This window comes from Sciurus vulgaris, assembly GCF_902686455.1.
Source record: "Sciurus vulgaris genome assembly, contig: HiC_scaffold_587_arrow_ctg1, whole genome shotgun sequence".
Lineage (NCBI taxonomy): Eukaryota > Metazoa > Chordata > Mammalia > Rodentia > Sciuridae > Sciurus > Sciurus vulgaris.
The window spans coordinates 2599166-2611616 of record NW_027632436.1 but is presented as its reverse complement, the minus strand read 5'-3'; the positions used below and the strand labels follow the sequence as shown (position 1 = coordinate 2611616).

Below are 12451 nucleotides of genomic sequence, written 5' to 3'. Positions count from 1 at the left end.
GATAACCTGCTCTTCTTCACTTTCTTATGTAGCATTTCATATTATTCATTTACACTTGTAATGCTCATGCAGTCTTAGAGTTTTCATGGCTTGTTATTTTACATCATGTCTGGGGAATGAATTATAGCTGCACCCCATATCAAATGTCTCCTGCTATGATTAGGTTATGTTTGTCCTTGATTTTCTATATTCAGTCCTTAGGCATTTCCCAAAATATTGCCAAGTCCTTTCTCAAAGTTTAACAAGCATTCTTTCAAAAATAATGCTTTTTGATAACTGTCACTATCTAAAATTTAAGATAGTAAGAAAAGAAGAGCAAATCTACTGGTTTAGGGAAAGTTGGCTTTGGCTTTGGAGTCAGGCAGAATTAGTCCTGAATCCCAGACCAGTTGCTTGATAGTTGAGGGATTTTGAACACATTTCTTTATGATGGACTGTCATATTAACCTCATTCATAACAAAAAACTTTATGATACTGAGTGCCAAAATATCAGTAATTCTTTAGTCTCACCTCTGTCCATAACATTTATTATGTGATTTTGCTCCTATATTTTGTCAAATTTCAGAATGCTGGATCTTGGCCCTCCTTATTTTCTATAACTCAAGAAAAGCAACAACCATTAGTGAGTATTAGGCAGACATATAGCTTCAAAAAATTTGAATGTTTCTCCTTTTTCTTTCATAACATTGCCATCTCCATGAAAATAAGCCCACATTAGTTAATTGAAAAGCCACATGTTTAGGAAAATCATTGGGGTTTGTTGACAGCCAGCTCACCTTCTGAAATTCAGTGACATTTTTAACCATCAGTTAAACAGCCTGTTGCAGAAAGACCCCAGCAGGGACCAACCTAAATTGATGTTCAGCCCAGTCTTGGCCTGCTACATTTCAGAGTGGTTTGCTTTTCAGTAATACATAAATAATACACACATTACAAGCAGGATGCCAAGATTTAATCATATACAGTAGTTTTCTGAAAACGAGAAGGTGTGTTATAGGTAGAAATTTTCTTTCCTTCTGATTTAAATGTGGAGTTAAATCTCCTGATAGATAGTATTATGCAGATCTATGTGTAGATACAGGTATACGATTTGTATTAAAATAATGTTACCCATTCTATTGAAAGAAATAATCATCACATTCCTGCCATTGGGTTCAAGGCCAAATTGCAAAGTAATGATTACTTTAACCTGGTTAAACTCAAAAGACTAGACTGCTTACACATCTGAAGATATGGGGCACAAATCTCATGGGACACCCATGTTTCTTTGCTTTGAGATATTTGAAATGGGATTGGATATGCCCTGTATCACGTGGAAAACTACGGTCTACTTTTGGACACTTTCTGGTTGAAACTTCGAGCTCTCTCAGGGTAATGTCTCTCCTGTTCTCTGACCTTCAGTAGATTATTGTCAGCTAGTCACAAATGCATCCACATGAAATCCCAGCAGCTGGGAAGGTGGAGGTAGGAGGATTGTGAGTTCAAAATTACCCTCAGTAAAAATCAGGTGCTAAGCAACACAGAAAGGCTCTATTTTTATTAAAATATAAAGTAGTGTTGGAGATGTGACTCAGTGGTTGAATGCCACTGAGTTTAAACCCCAAATTTTATATATATATAATTAAGGAAGTGAATTCTATCACTTCACTGAGGTAAAGAGACCATTGTTTTCAAAACTGAAATATGTCTGGTGTGAATGGAGATGTTTGGATGTTTCAATATTGAATGAGTTTTGAAGATGTAGTTTATATACACTTCATTATATATTTTATTAGTAATTTTATATTGTCAAATGATGATAACCTGGATATATAGTTTTATTTTATTGTATTTGATTTTACCTGTTCTCTCTACTTTTTAATGTATTAGAAAATTTAAATTTACACTTTTTCTTGTAATTTATTTGTGTTGAACATTGCTGCTTTATGGATATTTTTCTTTTTTTGTTAGTTTTTCATTTATAAAAATAAGTTTAATCTTTAATCATAAACACAACCTTTAAATTCATTTTTCACACATGAATGTCTTTAAAAGAAGTATCCAAAGCATTTATTATCCTTCTGCATTCAGCTTCTCAGAATGTACTTCTGAGATAGATCTGTTCCAGATTCTTATTCTTTTTCTTTTCTTTTCAGAAGCAGACAATTTTGTGTCCTCTGGATTTTTCCTTTTCTTCAAACAGCTAAGAGGATTGGAGCCACTTATTTTCTTGCACTTTTTTCTTCTCTGTTCAATGTTTTTCACTAAACCCTGTTCCTCTTTGAGTTGCTTGATACTCTCTTTCTCATGCACTGAGACAAGCTGATCTGACTCTATAGCTTTGACAAAGGCGATTGTTTTGGGAGAAGATTTGTCCAAGACTATAGTGTTCTGAGTAATAAACATGAGAGGAACAACAGGCTTTTTCTTTACTTCCACAGATAAATTCTGATCTTGGTGGTGCACAGGTGTGTCTCCCCCATAAGGTAGCAGGGCAGCTGTTCCCACAGTTGGATGCAGCCCCGCACTGCCACCTGACAAAAGGTGCCATCCAGCAGGATCTGGTACAGGTCATGGACTACAAAATTGTTGCAGAAGAAGCCAAGATGCTTCTTGGCGTGATTCTGCCTGGTGATCTTCATGCCTGGTTGACTCAGACCAAGGCCACCAGACAGAAAGCTGCATCATAAGCCTTATGCATGCCCAGCTTCCTCAATGGATATTTTTCTTGATCAAAACCCAGTCTAACTCTTCATAGTAGTAGAAAGCAAAAAAGGTTAAATTGAAATTTAAACTAATGTTTATTAACTATTTTATTCATAAAAAACACACAATTAGTAAATTTAAATGACCATATATTTAAATGGAAATATCATTTTATATAGTCTAGATCCCAGTAATGCAAGGAAACCCAGCATTAAAATAGCTGCTGCTGAAGCTCTGGGTTCAATTTGTAGTAAATCAAAAGTAAAAGAAACACATAAGAACTGGTTAATTTGGGGTATGCCTATTATTTCAGTGATTCAAGATTTTTGTGACAGAAGCCAGCTCCTGTCATGTACTCTGGTAATCCCAGTGGCTCCAGTGACTGGAAGAGTAGTATTACAAGTTCAAAGCCTCCTCAACAGCTGAGTAAGCTCTTAAGCAAGTTAGCATGACCTTGTTTCTAAATAAAATAAAAAAAAATGTATTGTAGATGTGGCTCATTTGTTTAGTACCACTTGGATCACTCCCTCGTACTGAACCAGCCCACACAAAAAAATTCATTCCCATAAGACCAGTGTAATGATCTTCAATTAACTTAGAGGTTATTAGTGCCATAAGTAATATTTTCACTATTTTTCCATTGTGTAATCACATGGAAATTAAGACAGTCATAAGAAATTGCCATGTCTATTTCTGCCACTCTGACATTTGACACGGTCTGTTGGAATAGAGGACTCCACACTTGACACAGTTCTGTTGATCATCCTCCCTCTTGGAGGCCATAGATGTGGCATGTCTCAATGTGTAGCAGCTTTTTAGTATTAATAATCAATATATCATTAGAAATTTATTGAGAAAACATTGGGAAGGTTTTACTGTGTTGGGACACAAAATAGTGCACAATGAAAATTTAGCAGTAATACATAGATAAAATATATAAAAATAAAAAAATTGTGGCTGTGCTTGAGTTTAAAGGAGACTGTTATTGCTTTAGTATAATAATAGATGGATCAAGAGATATTCCTCTGAGCTTGGATGAAGTGTTTAGCCTTTGTTGCTTTCCTAGTTTCAAAAATTGATTCTAGAAATACTTTACATGATAAAAATATTTAAGTTAATCATAAATATAATTTGTACTTTTCCTATGTTTAGTCTAATTCTTTGAGAATCAGATTAAGATTGTAAGCTGCCATTATATGAAATTAGAATAGACTAAATATTAATTATAAGTTGATTTCCATGCCCTTTAATAATAGTAACAACTTTTCACTGTTAAACACTGGAGTTCATGGTGGGAGTGGTTTCTCAGAAAATCTAGTAATGTGTTTGTTCTGAAGGTTAAAGGCTGGCACATCATAGTGCCCTCAGATTAGCTGGGAGACAAGGTTGTTTTAGTTTAGCTGGGAGATGAGGTTGTTTTAATCTATCTGGGAAATAAAGTCGTTTTGGTCTGGACTGTCATACAGAAAGAATGTGTACTTTGAGAAGAAGCATAGATTGTACTTTTGAAGGTTTTCCTTCTTTTAAACTAGCCATAAAATGATATAATCATTACTAAAGAAAAATATCTATAAAAAGGCTGGCAGAAAAAAATAAAGATTCAGATTCAGCCTCAGAACACTTTGTGTCTCTGTGTGCTATTTCTCCACCACACTGATGCCTCCCATCCACATAGGACCCCTGACCCTGCTAGGGCTGGACACCAGCAAGAAATATATTGAAATATGACAATTAATCCAGATTTCTGTCTCTTTGGAAATAATTAAAATTTTATAATACAATATTTTTCCATGTGTCAACCCTTTGTCAAGAACACATCCACAAACTGGTTTTGATTTAATTTGACGTGAATAAACAAGTGTTATAAGCTAATGGTTAAATATAGTATTAAGAAAATCATGGAAGTATTAATACTGTGTGTGTGTGAGAGACAGACAGAATGAATGTGTTTGCTTATATTCCTCTTTAGAAGAAAAGAGTTATTAAACTGAAAGGGAATTTCAATATTGCTCATGAATTACAATTAAAATACAAAGCTCAAATGTCTGAAAATATCTAATTTAGGTATAGAGAATTATTTTTTCCAAAATATTGTGGTTCATTCTTAAAAATTTCCCCATGTCATTCCCATCTTTGCTGCTTTCTTGTTATTCACACAACAAAATGTATGATTTTTATTTATTTAAAATCTATGAAACATTGCTATATGACCTCTTAAGGAATTTTTTAATGATAGTTTTATTGATGTTTAGTGATATTTAGTAATGAGTTTGGAGATATACTTATGGTGAGCATGTTAATATATATTTTATTGTATTAATAATCCTCCATTATTTCTTTCTGAATTGCAGAACACTAAGTCATGTGAGATTTATCATTTCAAGTTATAATACATTATATACTTTAGTGAATTCACTGAACCACTTTGGTCAGGTGAAATCTGAAGAGACTTCTTACTTCTGAGGTTTTTTTCATGTTTCTATGAAAGAAAATAACAAAAAATAATGGGTTCTAAAAGATACTCCTTAACAGGGAGACAAAATGGCTTATAAGACAATGAGTTCATACATCCATGCAGGAGAATAAAACATTGTGAGAGAAGAAATATCACTAATTCTGCATGAGGAACAAGGAATTTTTCAATGTTGTACAAGTGTCTCTGAATTTAAAATATTTTCAATTTTTGTTCGTTAATCATATTTCCCTTTGAATCTTCAATTTTAGCTACCTATACATCACAGCTATTCTCCTTAATGACCAATGTTGTGGCTTTATCTTTCTATCCTTTTTCCTTTATTCATGTTATCTTACAGAAACTTTATTTTACTTTTGGTGTGTAGTTTATGTTTTCTCCTAATGAAAGTATAATGTACTTTGTGAAAGTATATATTGTGTTAATTTGGTTTTTGAGAGAGTGCCTTAATTTTAAATTTTATGTATAACAATGTAGAAATATAAATTTTATGAGATTCAGAGTGACATTTCAACACGTGTATATGCTATATAAAAATGTCACTAATTAGCATATCTTTTCATTGCTGTGGTGGGAACAAAAAATTTTGTTCTAGATATCTTGGAATACAGCACATTGTATAGTGATCCTTCTATGTCCTAGAACCATAAACTTCTTTTGTTCTATGTATATGAACCTCTCTCAATTTCACTTCTCCACTGCCCACACTTGGGTAAGTATTTACAAATTGATTGTATTTCTTCTGTGAAGTGTCTGTTCAGTTCCTTAACTCATTTATAGATGGGGTTCATTATTTTAATGGTGTTAAGTTTTCGGAGACCTTTGTTTATCCTAGAGATGAATGTTCTTTCTGAGTTCCATGTAGTAGAGATTTTCTCCAATTCTGTAGGCACTCTCTTCATGTTATTGATAGTTTACTTTGCTAAGAAGAAGTGTTTTAGTTTGATTCTATCATATTTATTGATTCTTGATTTTGTTTATAAGCCCACATGGTTGAGATTTGTACTTGTTCCTCTGTTAGGCACAGGGTCTCTGTGTAATGCCTAAGTTCTTGATCCACTTTGACTTTTTTTACAGGGTGAGAGACAGGGGTTTAATTTTTTTATTTACACATGGATTTGCAATTTTTTCCCAGCAACATTGTTTTTGAAGAAGTTACTATGATGGAGAGGCAAGTACTCCAACAGAGCAGGTTACTGTTCAGAAGGTGTGAGCCACCTGAGAAAACGAAAAAGTCTGAAATAATCAGGAAAATTTTAAAGTGAAAGACAAAGCATGAATTTATTATGTGGAGTGCTTGATGGATCTTCCAGTCATGTTAGGAACTGGAACTGAACTACTGAAAAAGACCCCAGTTCTTTATTTAAGGGGGAGTACATTAAAAGCAGTATTAGGTTTCAGTGGGAGGAGTTTTGTTTCCATGCTTGTTTTTTATGTGGCAGCAGTCTTGTGATTGACATGTTGATTGGCATTTGACAAAATATGCCCATCTCAGGAAGGTTGTACTTGAACTTGAGTGGTGAGCTAAGACATTATGCCACTTGAGTATGGCATTCTCCAACTAGTGGGTTCTGACTGGGAGTTCCTAAACCAAGCATTCCTACTTAAGGCTTCCAACAGCACTCAATTCACACAAATGGTTCATGGATAACTCTCAGGAGGTTACCTTTTCTCTAATGTAGGTTTCTGGTGCCTTTGTCTACTATGAGATAACTGTATTCCTGGGGTTTTTTCTCTGTGTCTTCCATTCTGTACCATTGGTTTATATTTGTATTTTGTTGCCAAAAGCATGACACTTTTGATATTATAGTTTTGTAGTATAATTGAAGGTCTGGTATTGTGATGCCTCCTGGTTCATTTTTCTTACTAGGAATTGCTTTGCATATTTTGGGTCTCATTTTTTAAAAAAATGATGTTGTGATTGCTTTTTATCTTTCTATGCAGCATGTCACTGGGATTTAAGTAGAAATTGTGTTGAATATGTATGATGCTCTTGGTAGTATGACCATTTTGACAATGTTAATTCTGTCTATCCAAGGTCATTGGCAATCTTTCCACCTATGAAGGCCTTCTTCAATTTTTTCTTTAGTGGTCTGTGCTTTTCATTGAAGAGGTATTTCACCTCATCTATTGGATAGATTCCCATGTATTTTGTTTTGGTTTTGAACAAAACAAAACAAATTTCAAATTTTCTATTTCACTGGATTTTTTCACTGAAATTTAGGAATGTATTTGATTCATGGATGTCAACTTTATACCACACTAAATTCATGGATTTATTTTTTAGTTTTAGAAATGTTCTGGTGTGATTTTTTGGATTTTCTAAATATAGAATACTGTCATTGACAAATAATGATTGCTGAGTTCTTCTTTTTCTCTTTCTATTCTTTAATTTCTTTTTTTGTATTCTCTGGTTAGATTTTTAGGAATCTGATGAATAAAAGTGGTGCATAAGGATATCTTACTTCGTGTTCCAGGTTTAGAGGGAATATTTTCAAATTTTTCTCCCTTTGGAATTATTTTGACCTAGAGTTTAACATATACAGCACTTATAATGTCGAGGTATATTACTGGTATCCCTAAGTTTTCTAGTGTTTTTAGCATCAAGGGGAATAATCTTTTGTTAAATGCCTTTTGTTCATTAATTCAAATAATCATACGATTCTTGTCATTAAGTCTATTTTTGTGAAGAAGTACATTTATTGATTTTCATATATTTAATCAACATTTCTTCCCTGGGATGACCCTCAACTGGTCAAAGTGATATACCTCATTAATATAGTTTTTTATGTGATTTACCAAAATCTTATTGAGGCTTTTGCATCTGTGTTAATCATGTATGTTGATCTGAAATTTTCTTTCCTTGAAGTGTCTGTGTGGCATTGATGTCAAGGTGATACTAGCTTCATAGAATCAGTTTGGAATGGTTCTCCCTTTTTCTATGTTATGGAATAATTTGAGAAGTATTGGCATAAATGCTTCTGTGAAGGTCTTGTAGTACTCAGCTGACAATGCATCTGGTCATGGGATTTTCTTAGTTGCTAGGTTAACCTTGGTTGGACACTTAAAATAGTATATTAAAATTCCCACAACTTATGGAAGTAGTGTCTACTATAAGTTTGACCTTTTTTTAGGTTTTTAAATTTTGCATATTAGTGGTGTTATAGCTTTTTCTCCTTCTTCTCAGGTTTTAATTTCTCCATGCAATAGATTTAGATGTTTCCATATTACAAACCCTTCAGGGGAACAGAAAAACCGTTGTTATTACCTCCTTCTCATGTATGTGAGTTAAGAAATGCCACAGTTTATGTCTTCATTTTCTTAGCCCTGCAGGTCATAGAATATAGTCTCACCATTTCCGTGCTGATGGAGCATCCTTTATATTAAATGTTCCATTCAATTTTTTCAGGCACATCCTGAAAGATGATTAGGTCATTCACAGAGAAAATTGACATGAAGTCTCTTTCAGTTAGTCTCTTTTATGATTCAAATTTCTGTGGGACCATGGTCATTGTTACATGTTACATCAGGGGCAGGTCTTCAGTGCAGGCAATCTCAATCTCTTTAACACATGCCTTACCATTTTTGATGTATTAAATACTGAAAAAGTGGTTGTAATTTTTTGGAGTCATCACATGATTACAAAAAGTGATGGAACAAATTATTTAATCTGTTGCACTGCAATTTTATCAAAATATATTACTAGTGAAAGGCAGAATTATTAAGAGCCCATCATATTGACATAATCCTTAAGAAATGAATGCAATGAATGTAGGAATAAATATAGAGAAACAAAAGATACTCAGTTCAGGCAAGACACAGAGACCCTGTGTGAAATGCCCAGATATCCTGTGAGCAGGGTAAAACACAGGAGATATTTTATTTTGTAAAGCTGTACTCCATGGAATTTGGAGCTAGCATTCCAGTTTTGATGTTGTGATAATTCCTTCCACAATGTGTACATGTTTTGTAAATATCAGAAGGTTGCACATCAGAAATAGGAGAATTGATAACAGGAGATTTGTGGTCATAAATCCCTTGCTAACATTAGTTAGAAATTGAGGGTAAGGATGATTTATTGAAAGAAACAAAGTGAACATTTTTGGTAGGGTACTCTTGAGAGGACCCAGGAATGCTTTACAGCTAAGCTATATCCCCAATTACGAGCCCTTTTAATTTCAGGGTTTTTTTTTTTTTTTGAGGGGGGGCAGTTTATCATTATGTTTCTCAGGACTTCATTAAGTTGCTGAGGCTTATCTAAAATTTGGCATCTTCCTGCCTCAGCCTTGCAGGATCCTAGAACTATTGTAACATGAACAGCCAGCCAAGGTGGACTTTAGCAAAACAGTTCATCTGTCTTTTTGCTTATTGGCAAATAATGGAAGAAGTCACATACATATTCTTTGTAAATGAAATAAAACTTTCAATTTCAAAAGAAATTATGTGTTTCAAATCTAAAATCCAGGCCTTGGTAAAAGTAGCAATCAAATTCCACATATTACATTTTTGTTGACATATTGTTTTCACCAAGGAGGAAAAGGGAATGTCTGCCATGTACTAGTTTAAAACAACTACAAGTCTTCAGTTTAAATGATATTGCTTGGAAGTTGCTGCAACATTTCTTAGAAACATCTTGAAGCATATTTTTTTCAGACATGGAAAGACATCTTAGTGCTGAGAAGATGCCCAAGTCCTTGAGTCTCCTTCAGGAATTCTGCCCATTGTTCCAGGCTTCTATTATTCTGCTCCCAATGTCTGGATTTAAACATTTGGAAACCAGCACTGGAAATATCTCCACTAGCATACACTAGTTAGCATTTGTTTTCCATTAAAACCATATGGTCCTGAAGGTTGTACTTAATTTAACTAAATGAACATGCAAATCTAAATTATGTGATCATTCAGTACCTGAATACAAAGTGAACTTGGAAAACATTTTTATCAATTCATTTTTATCAATTATTATCAATTCAGAAAATTCATAATCAGGATTTGGGTGACAAGAACAGAAAAATATTTTAGAAAACTATTTCTTGGGAAAGAAGAAATAAGTTTCCAGTAGATTATTGTAAACTGCTCACCTTTGCTACAGAATTTTTAGTAAAACTACAGCAAATGATTTTGTTATATTTGTAGAAGCATCAGAAAATTTCACAAAATATACCTTAGTCTTTAATAAATCACAATTTATTCAAAAATGGTTTCAAATGTTTTGTGCTTTATCAGTGATTTTCCATAAGTAAAGAATAAAGCTAAGAGATCAACTGGGAGAAGTTAAACATTCCAGACACTTTTAGGAATTGAGGGACAATGATTTTCAACACATAAAAATATAAACTAAGGCAAGATGTACAAGCCTATGGTTGTCTATAATAATATCATTCTTCTTAGCCTTAAAAAATAATGTTTTATTTTATTGCAAATTTATGTTTCTTGTATTTTTTCTGTCTTCTTTTAACTATGGAATTTTTTTTCAATGTAATGAATCTACATCAAAAGTGACTATTTGGGCTGGGGAGATAGCTCACCTGGTAGAATGCTTGCCTCACGAGCACAAGGCCCTGAGTTTGATCCCCAGTACTGCAAAAAAAAAAAAAAAAAAAAAAAAAAAGTGACTATTTTGGAAAATTCTCAAGTTAAATTCTATGTCCTTTCTCAGTTATATGAATTAGTAAAAAAGAACTCTAAAGTTAAGTGATGAATTACATGAAACATTTCCATAAATAAGACAGGTATCAAGGAAAATTTTTTTCTAAGCTGAGGAGATAATACCTGGCACCAGACAAATGTCCCTGGGGTATGTGTACTAACATAAAACTTTCTTGTTTTATTTTGAAAGAAATTAAAGATTATCCTGCTCATTTTCTATCTTGGTGAATTCCTAGGATATTCTCTTTAATTTTGTGACATATTTTATTTTGTAATACAAATTGATAAGTCTTATCACATTTTACTTTTTTGGTATTATTTTTACACTTTTGTTGATTTCATTAAATTTTATAGAACATTATGATACATTTTGTCATAATCACAAAAACATGGAATAAAATTTGTTCTAATTCTTTCTCCAGCACTACTTGTTCTCTTCTCCTGCTACTCTATTAATTCCCCTGCAATTAATTTATAGTTTTCTAAAACTTAGTGTCTGGTGCATGTACTTGGTATTGGGATTCCCTGTGGCATATTGATATATGGACTTAGGAAAGTACCATCAGGTATATTCCACTGTTCTTTTCTTTTTCTGTCTCTCCTTCCTCAGGGTCTGTACACTTCAACTACTATACTGATATTTTCCTCAATTTTGATAAAATTTATTCTCCCATTTTTATTTCCAAGATAATTTTAAAAAGCATTAAGATTGTACAAATTTAAAACAATATTTACATAGTAGTAAAGAAAAAAATAATCTTTGACCTGTATTGAGACCGGGAATTTTTTTAAAATAAAATTTCATCAACTTTTGGTAAGCACACTCTACACTCTTTATTTGACATTTATCCTACAACTAATATTATATTAGCTAGAATTTTTAGTATGGGTCTCTCTCAGCTTATGAATTGCAATAATACAATTTGAAAAATTTTAGGTCCTTCAAATTATTATAAAGCTAGAACTGCCTTTTTAAATTAATTGTGCAAATTTATACTAAATTATTTATTATGTACAATGATATTCATAATGTTATACTAACACTATTAAATAGAGTAGCACTATAAAATTTGTAGTAAATACTATTTCTGTAAATGTCTGTGTCCTGGATATGATGTAGTAAGAGTCAGACTTTGCCATGCCTTCCTCTGCATTTTACTAATAGTCTCCTCTGGCTTCTCTCCCTCTGTTTCCATTCAGATTGGAAAAGAAAATTCCAAGAAGTTTTATGACACAGATAGCTTTAGCTCTTCTCTTAGTGGAGTAGTAATCTTGGTATTGAATCTCACATTTGACAGTACCTGTCTTGCAGTAGGCACAGAGGCTGTTCGCAGAGGAAAAGAACAGTACTTGATTTTATTCTCAGATATTGGTAAACAATCAGCATTTGCATGAAAGTTTTTGCATGTAGCTTTTATATTTCAAGTGAGTAGGAAGGGAGTGAGTCCCCAGATTCTATTGTTTTCAAGCTGCTGGAATGTTTTCTGAGTTCCAGACATAATGAAGAAATCTCAGGTCTCTTACATTAACCATAATAGTTACAGTCTGGCAAAAAGTAAGAAGAAATAGAAACCAATTTAATGGGACTGGAAACACATTTACAAAATGTATTTATCAACTCTATCTATTAAAAACAACTCAGA

At 33.0% G+C, this 12451-nt stretch overlaps 1 pseudogene across 1 annotated transcript; it reads right to left on the bottom strand.

The window, feature by feature from the left end:
• Positions 1-1960: 1960 nt before the first annotated feature.
• On the bottom strand, positions 1961-2847 carry LOC306652592 (rRNA-processing protein UTP23 homolog; annotated as a pseudogene). Its single transcript has one exon. The product of its transcript is annotated as an rRNA-processing protein UTP23 homolog (transcript).
• Between the last annotated feature and the right edge of the window lie 9604 nt (positions 2848-12451).